This window comes from Triticum urartu, chromosome 2 (assembly GCF_003073215.2).
Source record: "Triticum urartu cultivar G1812 chromosome 2, Tu2.1, whole genome shotgun sequence".
Lineage (NCBI taxonomy): Eukaryota > Viridiplantae > Streptophyta > Magnoliopsida > Poales > Poaceae > Triticum > Triticum urartu.
Window position 1 is genome coordinate 548179555 of NC_053023.1, and position 14693 is coordinate 548194247.

Below are 14693 nucleotides of genomic sequence, written 5' to 3' on the forward strand. Positions count from 1 at the left end.
GATCATTTCTTAGAACAACACTTATATTATATTTGTCATATGATTCTCTATGCTAGAAGTAATAATTCAATCACAATATCAAGTATGAATCTTAAACTTCATTGAAAACTAACAAACTATAATCTCAGTCATTGAAGCAATTGCAATTTATCATAACATAGGAAAGAGTCAATGTATAAGAGCTTTTCAGCAAGTCCACATACTCAACTATCATATAGTCTTTCACAATTGCTGACACTCACGCAATACTTATGAGTATGGAGTTTTAATTGGACACAGAGAAAGATAGGGGCTTATAGTTTTGCCTCCCAACGTTTTACCTCAAGGGTAATGTCAACAGTAATAGTTCATGAAAACTCACATCCAATTAGCCATATATACCAGGATCTTTCCAACATAACTGTGCTTGCCAAAGGATAAAATGTAAAAAGGAAGGGTGAAGATCACCATGACTCTTATGCAATGTAGGAGATAAAAGTAAAAGATAGGCCCTTCACAGAGGGAAGCAGAGGTTGTCATGCGCTTTTATAGTTGGATGCACAAAATCTTAATGCGAAAGAACGTCACTTTATATTGCCACTTGTGATATGGACCTTTATTATGCAGTCTGTCGCTTTTATTCTTCCATATCACACGATCGTATAAAGGCTTATTTTCTCCCACACTAATAAGTCATACATATTTAAAGAGCAATTTTTATTGCTTTGCACCGATGACAACTTACTTGGAGATCTTACTCAATCCATAGGTAGGTATGGTGGACTCTCATGGCAAAACTGGTTTAAGGGTATTTGGAAGCACAAGTAGTATCTCTACTTGGTGCAAAATTTGGCTAGCATGAGGGGGAAAGGCAAGCTCAACATGTTGGATGATCCAAATATAATTTATCTCAGATGTAAGAAAACATAACCCATTACGTTGTCTTCCTTGTCCAGGTCAACTCTTTAGCATGTCATATTTTAATGAGTGCTCACAATCATAAAAGATGTCCAAGATAGTATTTATATGTGAAGACCTCTCTTTCTTTATTACTTCCTGTTAATTGCAACGATGACCAAAACTATGTTTGTCAACTCTCAACAACTTTTATTCATCATACTTTTTCTATGTGAGCTCATTACTCTCCATAAGATCCATATGATCTCTTTTTCTTTTTATTCTTTCTCTTTTCTTTTATTCCCTCAAGATCATGGCAAAATAATCAAGCCCTGGACTCAACACTAATCTTTATTATATATAGCTCACGGACTCGATTACATAGAAGGATCATAAAGCAAAACTCACAACTAGATCATACTAAAACTTTATTCTACTAGATCAAGATATTACCAAAAGGATCGAACTAAGAAAAACGGTAAAAAGTGATGGTGATACGATACCGGGGCACTCCCCCAAGCTTGGCAGTTGCCAAGGGGAGTGCCCATACCATGTGATACTCTCTTCTTTGGTGAAGTGGAGTTGTTGATGATGGATAGTCGCACATCGAGCGTAGGAGGTCTTCTAACTTGCGGATAATGCCCTTGAGTGCGATGATATGCTCCTTCAACAAAATATTTTCACGTGTGAGATACTTATTTTGTATACGAGCCAACTCAATCATCTTGAAAGCTTCGATTTATGTTGGGGTAAGAAGATTGTGATCCAGTTGAAGGGTGTCTTCTGTTGCTGGAACTTGGTCCTCCATGGCCTTCTTGATCCCTTCATCCTTGTTGATCTCCATAGGTTCTTCTCTCTTCAGCTCTATCTTCATTAGCCAAGCATCGTTGCCCTCATGGTTGGAGGAGGAGGGAGACGACATAGTGCCTAGACTTTACAACCCTGACAGAAAACTCTCGAAACAAAGACAGGAGATTTTTGCGTGATACGGGAGTCAAACCTCCGGGAGATTATATAATGAATTTTTACCGACCAAAATACGTGTCGTGTACGAAAACGGAGTCCGGAGAGCACACGAGGTGCCCACGAGGTAGGGGGCGCGCCCAGTAGGGTAGGGCACGCCCTCCACCCTCGTGGAGCCCTCGTGTCCTTCCCGGACTCTGCTTATTTTTCTATTTTTCTAAATATTCCAAAACGGAGAAATATTGCCTTAAAACTGTTTTGGAGTCGGTTTACTTACCGTACCACATACCTATTCCTTTTCGGAGTCTGAAACATTCCGGAAAGTGTCCCTTATGTATTCCTCCGGGGTTACGGTTTCAATAACATTGGTTTCAACATTTATGGGATTACCTGAGATATAATGTTTGATTCTTTGACCGTTCACCACCTTCGGATTTGTGCCTTCGAAGTTGTTGATTTTTATGGCACCGGAACGATAGACCTCCTCGATAACGTAAGGACCTTCCCATTTAGAGAGAAGTTTTCCTGCAAAAAATCTTAAACGAGAGTTGTATAGCAATACATAATCACCTACATTAAACTCACGCTTTTGTATCCTTTTGTCATGCCATCTTTTAACTTTCTTTAAACAACTTGGCATTTTTTGGGTTCTCCATTCATCAAGTGAGCTAATATCAAATAACCTCTTCTCACCGGCAAGTTTAAAATCATAATTAAGTTCTTTAATAGCCCAATAAGCTGTGTTCTAGTTCGAGAGGTAAATGACATGCTTTTCCATAGACCATTTTATACGGAGACATACCCATAGGATTTTTATATGCAGTTCTATAGGCCCATAATGCATCATCAAGTTTCTTGGACCAATTCTTTCTAGACCTATTAACAGTCTTTTGCAAAATTAATTTGAGCTCTCTATTACTCAATTCTACTTGACCACTAGACTAGTGGATAAGGAGATGCAATTCTATGATTAACATCATATTTAGCAAGCATTTTACGGAAAGCACCATGAATAAAATGTGAACCACCATCAGTCATTAAATATCTAGGGACTCCAAACCTCGAAAAATAACTTCTTTAAGCATTTTAATAGAAGTGTTATGATCAGCACTACTAGTTGGAATAGCTTCTACCCACTTAGTAACGTAATCAACAGCAACTAAAATATGTGTATATCCATTAGAGGAAGGAAAAGGTCCCATAAATCAAAGCCCCAAACATCAAATGGTTCAATAACAAGTGAATAATTCATAGGCATTTCTTGACGTCTACTAATATTACCAATTCTTTGACATTCATCACAAGATAAGACAAACTTACGGGCATCCTTGAAGAGAGTATGCCAATAAAAACCAGATTGCAGTACCTTATGTGCAGTTCTATCTCTAGCATGGTGTCCTCCATAAGCTTCGGAGTGACACTTGCGTAGGATCTGTTCCTGTTCATGCTCAGGTACACAACGTCTAATAACACCATCTACTCCTTCTTTATAAAGATGTGGGTCATCCCAAAAGTAATGCCTCAAATCATAGAAGAACTTTTTCTTTTGCTGGTATGTGAAACTAGGTGGTATAAACTTAGCAACAATGTAATTAGCATAATCAGCATACCATGGAGCAGTATGAGAAGCATTTATGACATTTAATTGCTCATCAGGAAAGCTATCATCAATAGGTAGTGGGTCATCAAGCACATTTTCTAACCTAGACAAGTTGTCTGCAACGGGGTTCTCAGCTCCTTTTCTATCAACAATATGCAAATCAAATTCTTGTAGCAAGAGAACCCATCTAATAAGTCTAGGTTTAGCATCTTTCTTTTCCATAAGATATTTAATAGCAGCATGATCAGTGTGAATAGTTACTTTAGAATCAACAATATAAGGTCTAAACTTATCACAAGCAAATACAACTGCTAAGAATTCTTTTTCAGTAGTAGCATAATTTCTTTGAGCATTGTCTAGAGTTTTACTAGCATATTGAATAACATTTAGTTTCTTATCAACTCTTTGTCCTAGAACAGCACCTACAGCATAATCACTAGCATCACACATAATTTCAAAGGGTAAATTCCAATCAGGTGGCTGAACAATAGGTGCAGAGATCAATGCTTTCTTGAGTATTTCAAATGCTTCTACACAATTGTCATCAAAGAAAAATGGTATATATTTTTGTAATAAATTAGTCAGAGGCCGAGAGATTTTCGGGAAGTCCTTAATGAACCTCTTATAAAAACCGACATCACCAAGGAAACTTCTTATACCTTTGATGTCCTTGGGACATGGCATCTTTTCAATAGCATCAACCTTGGCTTTATCAACTTCAATACCTCTTTCAGAAACTTTATGCCCCAAGACAATACCTTCATTAACCATAAAGTGGCACTTTTCCCAATTCAAGACAAGATTAGTTTCTTCACATCTCTGCAAAACTCGATTAAGGTTGCTCAAGCAATCATCAAAAGAAGATCCATAGACGGAAAAGTCGTCCATGAAAACCTCACAAATCTTTTCACAAAAGTCAGAGAATATAGCCATCATGCATCTTTGAAAGGTAGCAGGTGCATTACATAAACCAAAAGGCATACGTCTATAAGCAAAAGTACCAAAAGGGCATGTAAAAGTAGTCTTTGATTGATCTTTGGCTGACACAGGTATTTGAGAGAAACCAGAATAACCATCTAGAAAGCAAAAATGTGTATGTTTGGACAATCTTTCTAGCATTTGATCGATAAAAGGTAAGGGGTAATGATCCTTTTTAGTAGCCTTATTTAATTTGCGGAAATCAATTACCATCCTATAATCTGTAATAATTCTTTGAGGAATCAATTCATCTTTATCATTAGGAACAACAGTAATACCTCCCTTCTCAGGGACACAATGGACAGGGATTACCCACTGACTATCAGCAACGGGATAAATTACACCTGCCTCAAGGAGCTTTAGTATTCCTTTCTTACCACTTCTTTCATTTTAGGATTCAGCCGGCGTTGATGATCACGAACTGGTTTAGCATCTTCTTCCAATTAATTTTATGTTGACATAGAGTGGGACTAATGCCCTTAAGATCATCAAGAGTATACCCAATAGCAGCACGGTGCTTCTTCAGAGTTTTCAATAATCTCTCTTCCTCATGCTCTGAAAGGTTAGCACTAATAATAACAGGATATATATTTTTCTCATCAAGATAAGCATATTTAAGAGTATCAGGTAACGGTTTAAGCTCAAACACGGGATCACCCTTGGGTGGAGGAGGATCCCCTAGGATTTCAACAGGTAAATTGTTTTTCAGAATAGGTTCCTGTTTAAAGAATACTTCATCTAATTCCCTTCTTTCATTCATAAACATATCATTTTCATGGTCTAGCAAATATTGTTCTAAAGGATCACTAGGAGGTACGGCAATAGAAGCAAGACCAATAATTTCATCCTTACTAGGTAATTCTTCTTCACGGTGTTGTCTACTAAATTTAGAAAAATTAAATTCATGAGTCATATCATCTAAACCGATAGTAACAACATCTCTTTTGCAATCTATGGTAGCATTAACAGTATTTAAGAAGGGTCTACCAAATATAATGGGACAAAAGCTATCTTGTGGGGAACCAAGAACAAGAAAATCAGCAGGATATTTAGTTTTCCCACACAAGACTTCAACATATCTAACAATTCTCATCGGTGAAATGGTATCTCTATTGGCAAGTTTAATTGTGACATCAATACCTTCCATCTTAGCAGGTGCAATAGCATGCATAACTTCTTGGTATAAAGAATAAGGTATTGCACTAGCACTAGCACCCATATCACATAAGCCATGATAACAATGATCTCCTATTTTAACAGAAATAAAAGGCATGCCTACCACAAGTCCAGGTTTATCTTTATCACAGGGTTTAGCAATTCTAGCAGTTTCATCATAGAAATAAATAACATGCCCATCTATATTATCACACAAGAGATCTTTAACAATAGCAATATTAGGTTCAACTTTAACTTTCTCAGGAGGTGTATATGTTTTAATATTGCTTTTACGAACTACAGTTGAAGCTTTAGCATGATCCTTTATCCTAACATGGAAAGGTGGTTTCTCAACATAAGAAGTAGGAACAATAGGATCATTATAAGTGATAGTCTTTTCTTGAACTTTAATAGGTGCAGCTACTTTTACTTCTATGGGAGGATGATATTCTAAACCACTTCTCCTTGGGAGATCAACATAAGAAGCAAAACATTCACAGAAAGAAGCTACTATCTCAGTGTCAAGTCCTATTTAGTGTCAAGATCCATAAAAGATTTAACACAGTCAAAACTAGGTGTCATACCTGACTCCTTACCATTGTCGAGGTCCCAATCTCTCAGAGTTGTGTTTAAATTCTTTCCAATAAATCCCATTTGAATTCAATAGTCTTCAGTCATAAAAGAGCCAGCACAAGAAGTATCAAGCATGGTGCAATTCTTATCAGAAAGCCGAGCATAAATTTTTTGAATAATCATTTCTCTTGAGAGCTCATGATTGGGGCATGAATATAACATTGATTTAAGCCTCCCCCAAGCTTGAGCGATGCTTTCTCCTTTGCGAGGCCAAAAATTATATATATAATTGCGATTACGATAAACAAGATGCATAGGATAAAACTTCTGATGAAATTCCAATTTCAATCGTTTGCATAAAGACCTCATATCATCACATAGCCTATACCATGTCGATGCATCTCCCCTCAAAGATAAAGGGAAGACCTCTTCTTAACAACATCTCCGGGTACACCTGCAAGCTTAAATAATCCACAAACTTCATCCACATATATCAGATGTTCATCAGGATGTTTTGTTCCTCTCCTAAAAAAGGATTAGCTAGCAGTTTTTCTATCATACCCGAAGGAACTTCAAAGCAAGCATTTTCATTTCATTTTCAGTAGGTTCAGTAGGTTGAGGAGCAACTCTTTGCTCTACTGGTGCGGGTGAAGATACCCCGAACAAGCCCCTCAGAGGATTACTTTCCATGGTAACAAGTGACAGTAAATTTCAGCACACTATATAAATTTTTCCTTACCAAATTCCACCTACCAAAGGCGCTTCACTCCCCGGCAACGGCGCCAGAAAAGAGTCTTGATGACCCACAAGTATAGGGGATCTATCGTAGTCCTTTCGATAAGTAAGAGTGTCGAACCCAACGAGGAGCAGAAGGAAATGATAAGCGGTTTCCAGCAAGGTATTCTCTGCAAGTACTGAAATAAGTGGTAACAGATAGTTTCATGATAAGATAATTTGTAACGAGCAACAAGTAACAAAAGTAAATAAGGTGCAGCAAGGTGGCCCAATCCTTTTTGTAGCAAAGGACAAGCCTGGACAAACTCTTATATGATGTAAAGCGCTCCCGAGGACACATGGGAATATCGTCAAGCTAGTTTTCATCACGTTCATATGATTCGCGTTCGGTACTTTGATAATTTGGTATGTGGGTGGACCGGTGCTTGGGTGCTGCCCTTACTTGGACAAGCATCCCACTTATGATTGACCTCTATTGCAAGCATCCGCAACTACAACAAAAGTATTAAGGTAAACCTAACCATAGCATGAAACATATGGATCCAAATCACCCCCTTACTAAGCAACGCATAAACTAGGGTTTAAGCCTTTGTCACTCTAGCAACCCATCATCTACTTATTACTTACCAATGCCTTCCTCTAGGCCCAAATAATGGTGAAGGGTCATGTAGTCGACGTTCACATAACACCACTAGTGGAGTGACAACATACATCCCATCAAAATATCGAACGAATACCAATTCACATGACTACTAATAGCAAGACTTCTCCCATGTCCTCAGGAACAAAAGTAACTACTCACAAAGCATAAACATGTTCATAATCAGAGGGGTATTAATATGCATATAGGATCTGAACATATGATCTTCCACCAATTAAACCAACTAGCATCAACTACAAGGAGTAATTAACACTACTAGCAACCTACTAGCACCAATCCCGGACTTGGAGACAAGAATTGGATACAAGAGATGAACTAGTAACATCCCAAATTTGCAATTTGGAATGTTATACACTAGATCATCATGCATATCATATTTTCTTGCATTCTGGTTGATCCTAGAAATTTCACGCAACTCAAGGACCTTCGGAGAGAGTTGGGGATTTCGTTATTTTCATATTTGAGTTTTCTCAAATTTTGAAAGAGGATCATTTGATTTATTTATTTATCTTCAATTATTTCTATATCAAAATATGAGAGAGGGAATAAAATGACTTTCCCAAGAAAAAGAAGATTTAATAATAATAATTTTGGTTCTGGTTTATTTGCATTTTATTTGGATAGGGAAAAATGCGTTTTCAAAAATTGCATTTTAGGTCCGGAGTAAAGTTCATTTTGTTCGACTCATTTTTAGGAGTCGGGGAAAATTTACTTTAGAAATTTTGGAGCCCGTTTAGATTTTCTTTTCTGTGTTTTTCTGCGCGCGAAACCGTTTAAAAAAAAAACTCCCGCAGGCCAGCCGGGCCAAAGGCCCAGCCAGCCCCCGCCCCAGCCACGCCTGCGCCGCGCCAGGCGCAGGCAGCCGCCGCCTCTTGCCTCTTAGCCGAGTCCTAGTAGGACTCTAGCCCTCTTTCCTTTGTTTCGTTTTCCTTTTCCTACTCTATTTCTTGTCCCCTACCCCAAGTCTCCTCTCCCCTCACCCAATATAAATACCCCAACACCCCTCCAAATCATCAAATCAAACCCCAAGCCCTCCACCGCACCCCACCCCGCGCCCCTACACCGCGCCACCCCACACCCGCCGCCGCCCATCGCCCACGTCGCCGGAGCCCTCTCGCCGGAGACCTCGCCGGAGGTTGCCCGCGTCTCTTTTCCTCGGATCGTTTTCTTCTAATTGTTTCGATTCTTTTCTTCTCCTCTGATTCGTTGTCTAGATCGGTTTTTCGTTTCGGTTTTCTTCTCCGAAACCCTAGATCGGATTCGTTTTCTTTTCGCGATTTAGTTGCCTTTGACTATTCGCCGGACCGTTCGTCCAAACGTGATCACCGGATTCTTCTAGGTTAACGAACGTCCTTTGTTATAACCGTTCTTCTTTTCTTCTCGTCGGATTTATTCCGCGATCGCGATCTCAGATCCGATCTTCGTTCTAGTTTATCTTCTCGCTCGTTTATCGGAATCAGGTGATTCAAGCGCCTGGAGTTTCGTTTCGAAACCGCCGTTCCGTCTAATCAACTTAAACAAGTTTTTGCCCCGGTAAAATTTGACCTAGTTTCAACTTGCTAGAACCGAGTTGTTTTCTTCCGCCGTTTGTTTTCTGTTTCTTTGTTCGGTTCGTTCTTTCTTTGCAACCGGAGTTCTTAAGTTGAAACTTTCTGGTTCGATCTCTTGTTCGAGTTTTACCTGTGCATTAGATGAGTACTTATTGTGTCTGTTGTTTGTCTGCGATAGATCCCGGATTGCGCCGCTTGTTACTTTCGAAACCCTATCTCGCGATCATCAGCAAGGCAAGTAACACTTTGATCATACCTTTTCTACAACCCATCGTTTATTGCATTGCAATAGATCAATCCTCTCACATTGCATGATTAGGATCTAATTAAATGTGGGATGGGAATAGATGAGGTAGCACCTATTACCTGTATTATTATGAAACCTTTGGGAGTTACTCTACGTTTGCTTATATTGCCATGCTATGCTAGTAGACGTGGATTGGGTGAGTGATATCCATGACAGATGTGAGATGATAATTTTAATGGTTTATCTAAGGTGGCAACTTAAACACACATCTGGGTGGATTGAGGCACCTGATGTCTATCAGGACTTGCCTGTTTTTTTTGGACCGCCACCCAGGCTCAAAGGGATCATAAGATCTTTCATGCTAGAAACTTCCGTGTGCAGCCACATGCTACTATGGGCTCTGGCATAGTTGACTAAGTTGTGCGAACTCTTACGGGGTGGACTAGCAGAAGTAGGGGATGTAGGTGTACCGGTGTACCCCACATGTAAGGTGCTAGTGCTTCTAAAAGACTATGTCTCGGTCATCCGTTTCTCAAACACCATGTAGTGCGAGACCAAACGGAGCGATCTAGTCATGTGGGGAAAAGTGCGCCAAACCTCTGCAGAGTGTACAAACTAATCATGATTAGCCGTGTCCCCGATTATGGACAACTTGAGTATCTAGTACTTGAATACATGGTGAATCTCATCATGTACTTCTAATTAATGTTGTTGGGTTTAATTATTCACTTAATTGGGATCGGATGCTGTCAACCAATTCTCGATGTTCAACAACCACCATGATAGTAAAAATTTATTCCTTGCAGTAGGAAAAACTGCTTTACGCAAAACTAACATAGAAGCTTTCCACCAGCCATATATGCATATAGTATAGCTGTTTCAATTCCATTACTCTCTATGTGTTACTTTGCCAGCATATTCCAATGTGCTGACCTGTTTCGGGGCTGCCAACTTCTCATGTGCCAGACTTTTAGAGACGATTGAAGGTGCTTTTAGGTCGTGGTTCTATACTCAGTGATGCCGTTGGAGTTGATGGACCCATTTATCTTCCGAGTCTTCCGCTGTTATGACACTAGATGGCCTTAAGCCATTTTTATTGTAATAAGTTCTCTTTGAGACAACGATGTAATAAGTGTGTGATTGCCACTCTGCTATAAATCCTTCGATGTACTGTGTGGTGTCAGCATTACTGATCCAGGGATGACACCTGAGCACAGAGCGCTTGATCCATTCGGGTCGGGTCGCACAGAGATGGTATCAGAGCACACGCTGACTGTAGGACACGACCACTAAGTTAAAGCCATAGATCACCATTCTCTTCTCATTTTCTAACTCCTCATCTTTTCTACTCTTTTAGGATGACGCACGCGAAGATTAAGTACGCTCAACCGGATGAAGGCACACCATTTGGATTTCACCTGAAGGAAGTCACCAAGTACCTGAACATTGGATTACCAAGCTTCACGGGAACCTTCAACGCCACTCTGCCTGAAGAGGAGCGCTGGAAGATTCAAGCTCACGTTCCGGGAAGGACATTCGCGCCAATCACGAAGCCCTATAGATAGTGTTTTCAATGCACCAACCTGGAGTCTAGGAAGGAGCATGGCAGCTCATATCACCATAGGACGCATTGGAGAAGTTTATCAAGAAGACCTCAAGGACACTATCTACCAGATTTGCGGACGCCGAGATGAACAATGGGAGTTAGTCAGCACCAAGAAGGATAGATCCATTGCATCATTCATCCAGGAGTTAAACCAGCACATTCGACGCCACGAGAACCAGATGTGCAATGATATGATAGAGCTGAAGAATGCGAAGGCAAGGATCATCGAGCTAGAAGGAGAACTGAAGTCTACACGCAAGGACTACATGGACGAGATCGTAGCTCTAGCAAGACACAATGGCGATCTTAAGCAGGAGATTGAAGAACTCAAGAGGAAGTTAGCATCCAAGGAAGAAGACGAGTACGTCGCATGTCCAGACAACTACATCATCATCGACGACACCGATTCGGATCCAAGTGAACCCGACTTTGAAGACGAAGCTGGAGCAGATATCATGGAGTCTTCCACCGGTTCAAATTTCTAGATGACCACCAGATAGTAGTAGTATTCCCCCATGTAAACATTATAGTCGAGCACTTTTGCGATAGTTTTAGACCGTTGTAAGCCCTTGTTTGATTGATTGAAGTGAATTGTGTGCTTTTGCCTCATGTGCATATGGGTAGTGTTTTCTCTTTAGACCCCCTCTATTCTTAATTCTCGTCTTTCTAAACCCTCAGATGCCTCCGAGACGTGACAATGGATTCCCCGGAGCTCACTCAGTTGATCCAGCAACAGAATCAATTGATGCAGATGTTAGTCCAGAACCAGCAGAACAACAACCAACCCACACACCACCTGTTGACCACTTAGCCCGTTTCCTTAGGCTGAATCCGCCGGTGTTTTCCAGTAGCACCGAGCCAATAGTAGCAGACGATTGGCTCCGCAAGATAGGAAGGGAGTTGACCACTGCAGGATGCACGGATGGTGAGAAAGTGAAGTTTGCCGCTCACCAAGCTTGACGGACCCGCGGCAGCATGGTGGGAGAATTTCACAGCCACTTACCCAGTTGACACTGTCACATGGGATCAGTTTCAGCAAGCTTTCCGCACTGCCCATGTTTCAGCAGGAGCTATGGCCATGAAGAAGCGTGAGTTTCGCAACTTACGCCAAGGAGGAAGGACAGTTGGCCAGTACGTTGACGATTTCAGCAAGTTAGCACGTTATGCCCCAGATGACGTTGCTACGGATGCAGCTAAGCAGGAGAAGTTTCTGGAAGGACTGAATGATGAACTAAGCATGAAAGTTGATGGTAGCGAGTTTCAACAACTACCAGGAGTTGGTAGATCGTGCCATCATGATTGAAGGGAAGCAACAGCAGATTGAGAACCGTAAGAGGAAGTATGGACAGGGGAAGTATAACTCTGGAGCCCAGCAGAAGCCCCGTTTTACCCCTAAACCGGGATTTCAGTTTCAGCACACCCATGGAGGAGGTAGCTCGCACAACCATAATGGCCACAAGAATGGTAATGGGAATGGAGGAAGCAACGGCCAGAACCGACCACCCCATCGACCCCAACCAAGAGAGACCTGAGTCAAGTCACCTGTTTCAAGTGTTCCAAGACCGGACATTATGCCAATGAATGTCCTGAAGGCCAGAATGGAAATGGCAATGGAAGCTCTGGGAAGAAGCCGAACCCTTTCAATAGGACAGGTGAACCACGTTAATGTGGAGGAGGTTGAAGATCAGCCCGATGCAGTAATCGGTAAGTTTTTGGTTAAGTCATTTACCGCACTCGTTCTTTTTGATACTGGTGCATCGCATTCATACATATCAAGGGGATTTGTGGATAAATATAACCTGCCAACCCAAGCCCTTAGGTCACCCATGTTAGTAAGCTCACCAGGAGCGGAGTTTATGGCTAGACGATGGTGTGATCGGTTACCATTAAGGATTGGTAACTATGTGTTTCCCTCAGACCTAATAGTATTGGAATCTCAAGGATTGGATGTGATATTAGGCATGGATTGGTTATCAAAGTATGAAGGGAATATTGAGTGTGCTAGTAAGTCAATTTTGCTTACCACACCAGAAGGAAGAAGGATCAAGTATGTATCCCGGCATGTGCCAAACAGGACACAAGTAAATCTTAACAGGAGTTGTGCAAGAAGAAGTACCAGTGGTAAAGGATTTTCCTGATGTATTTCCTGAGGAATTACCAGGCATGCCACCGGATAGAGACATTGAGTTTTTGATTGAGTTATTGCCAGGTACAGGCCCAATATCGAAGCGACCGTACCGGATGCCAGCAAAGGATTTGGTGGAAATTAAGAATCAGATTAAGGAGTTATTGGATAAAGGTTACATTCGCCCAAGTTCTTCGCCTTGGGGATCACCCGTACTTCTAGTGGAAAAGAAGGATGGATCATTAAGGATGGTTGTAGATTATCGGGGATTGAATGAAGTAACCATCAAGAATAAGTACCCACTGCCAATGATCAACGATCTGTTTGATCGGTTGCAAGGAGCTAAAGTGTTTTCCAAGATCGATTTGCGATCAGGGTACCATCATTGAAGATTCGGGAGCAGGACATACCTAAGACAGCATTCACCACGAGATATGGACTGTATGAGTATACTGTTATGTCATTTGGATTGACTAACGCACCTGCCTATTTTATGAACCTGATGAACAAAGTGTTTATGGAGTTTTTGGATAAGTTCGTCATAGTGTTCATTGATGACATCCTGGTTTATTCAAAGAATGAAGAGGAGCATAAGGAACATTTGCGTTTGGTTTTGGAGAAACTAAGGGAACATCAGTTTATACGCCAAATTCAGCAAATGTGAGTTTTGGTTGAAGGAAGTTGGATTCCTCGGACACGTTATATCCGGAGAAGGTATAGCAGTTGACCCCACAAAGGTTGAGACCGTAACCGAATGGGAAGCACCAACAACAGTTGGAGAGATCCGGAGTTTTCTTGGACTCGCAGGATACTACCGGAGATTTCATTGAGAATTTCAAAGATTGCAAAAGCCTATGACGGAGTTGTTGAAGAAGGATACTAAGTTCAAATGGACTGAGGAGTGTGAGGCTAGTTTCCAGGAGTTGAAGAAACGTTTGGTTACCTCACCAGTATTGATTTTGCCAGATCAGACCAAGGATTATGAGGTGTATTGCGACGCTTCACGTCGAGGACTTGGAGCAGTGCTTATGCAGGAAGGAAGAGTTGTTTCGTATGCTTCACGACAACTGAAGCCTCATGAGTTGAATTATGCCACGCATGATTTGGAGTTAGCAGCCGTAGTGCATGCATTGAAAACGTGGAGACATTTCCTCATTGGAAATCATTGTGAGGTGTACACGGATCACAAGAGTTTGAAGTACATTTTCACGCAGAAGGAGTTGAACCTCAGACAAAGGAGATGGTTGGAGCTCATCAAGGATTATGACATGAGATTGCATTACCATCCCGGAAAAGCTAATGTAGTAGCTGACGCATTGAGCCGTAAGAGCCATGTCAATACTCTAATGACGGGGAAAATACCCAAGGAGTTAGCAGAAAACCTTCGTGAGCTATGTTTGGAAATAGTTCCGAGAGGCTATGTAGCAGCATTGGAGATTCAGTCAACATTGATGGAAAATCAGAGAAGCTCAGAAATCTGACAAGGAGATTGCTGCTATAAAAGAGAATGAGCAAAGGAAAAGCAAAGGGATTTCGTGAGGATGAGCACGATACCCTTATGGTTTGAGACCGTGTTTATGTGCCCAATGACCCAGAGATCAGGAAGTTGATTTTGCAAGAGGCA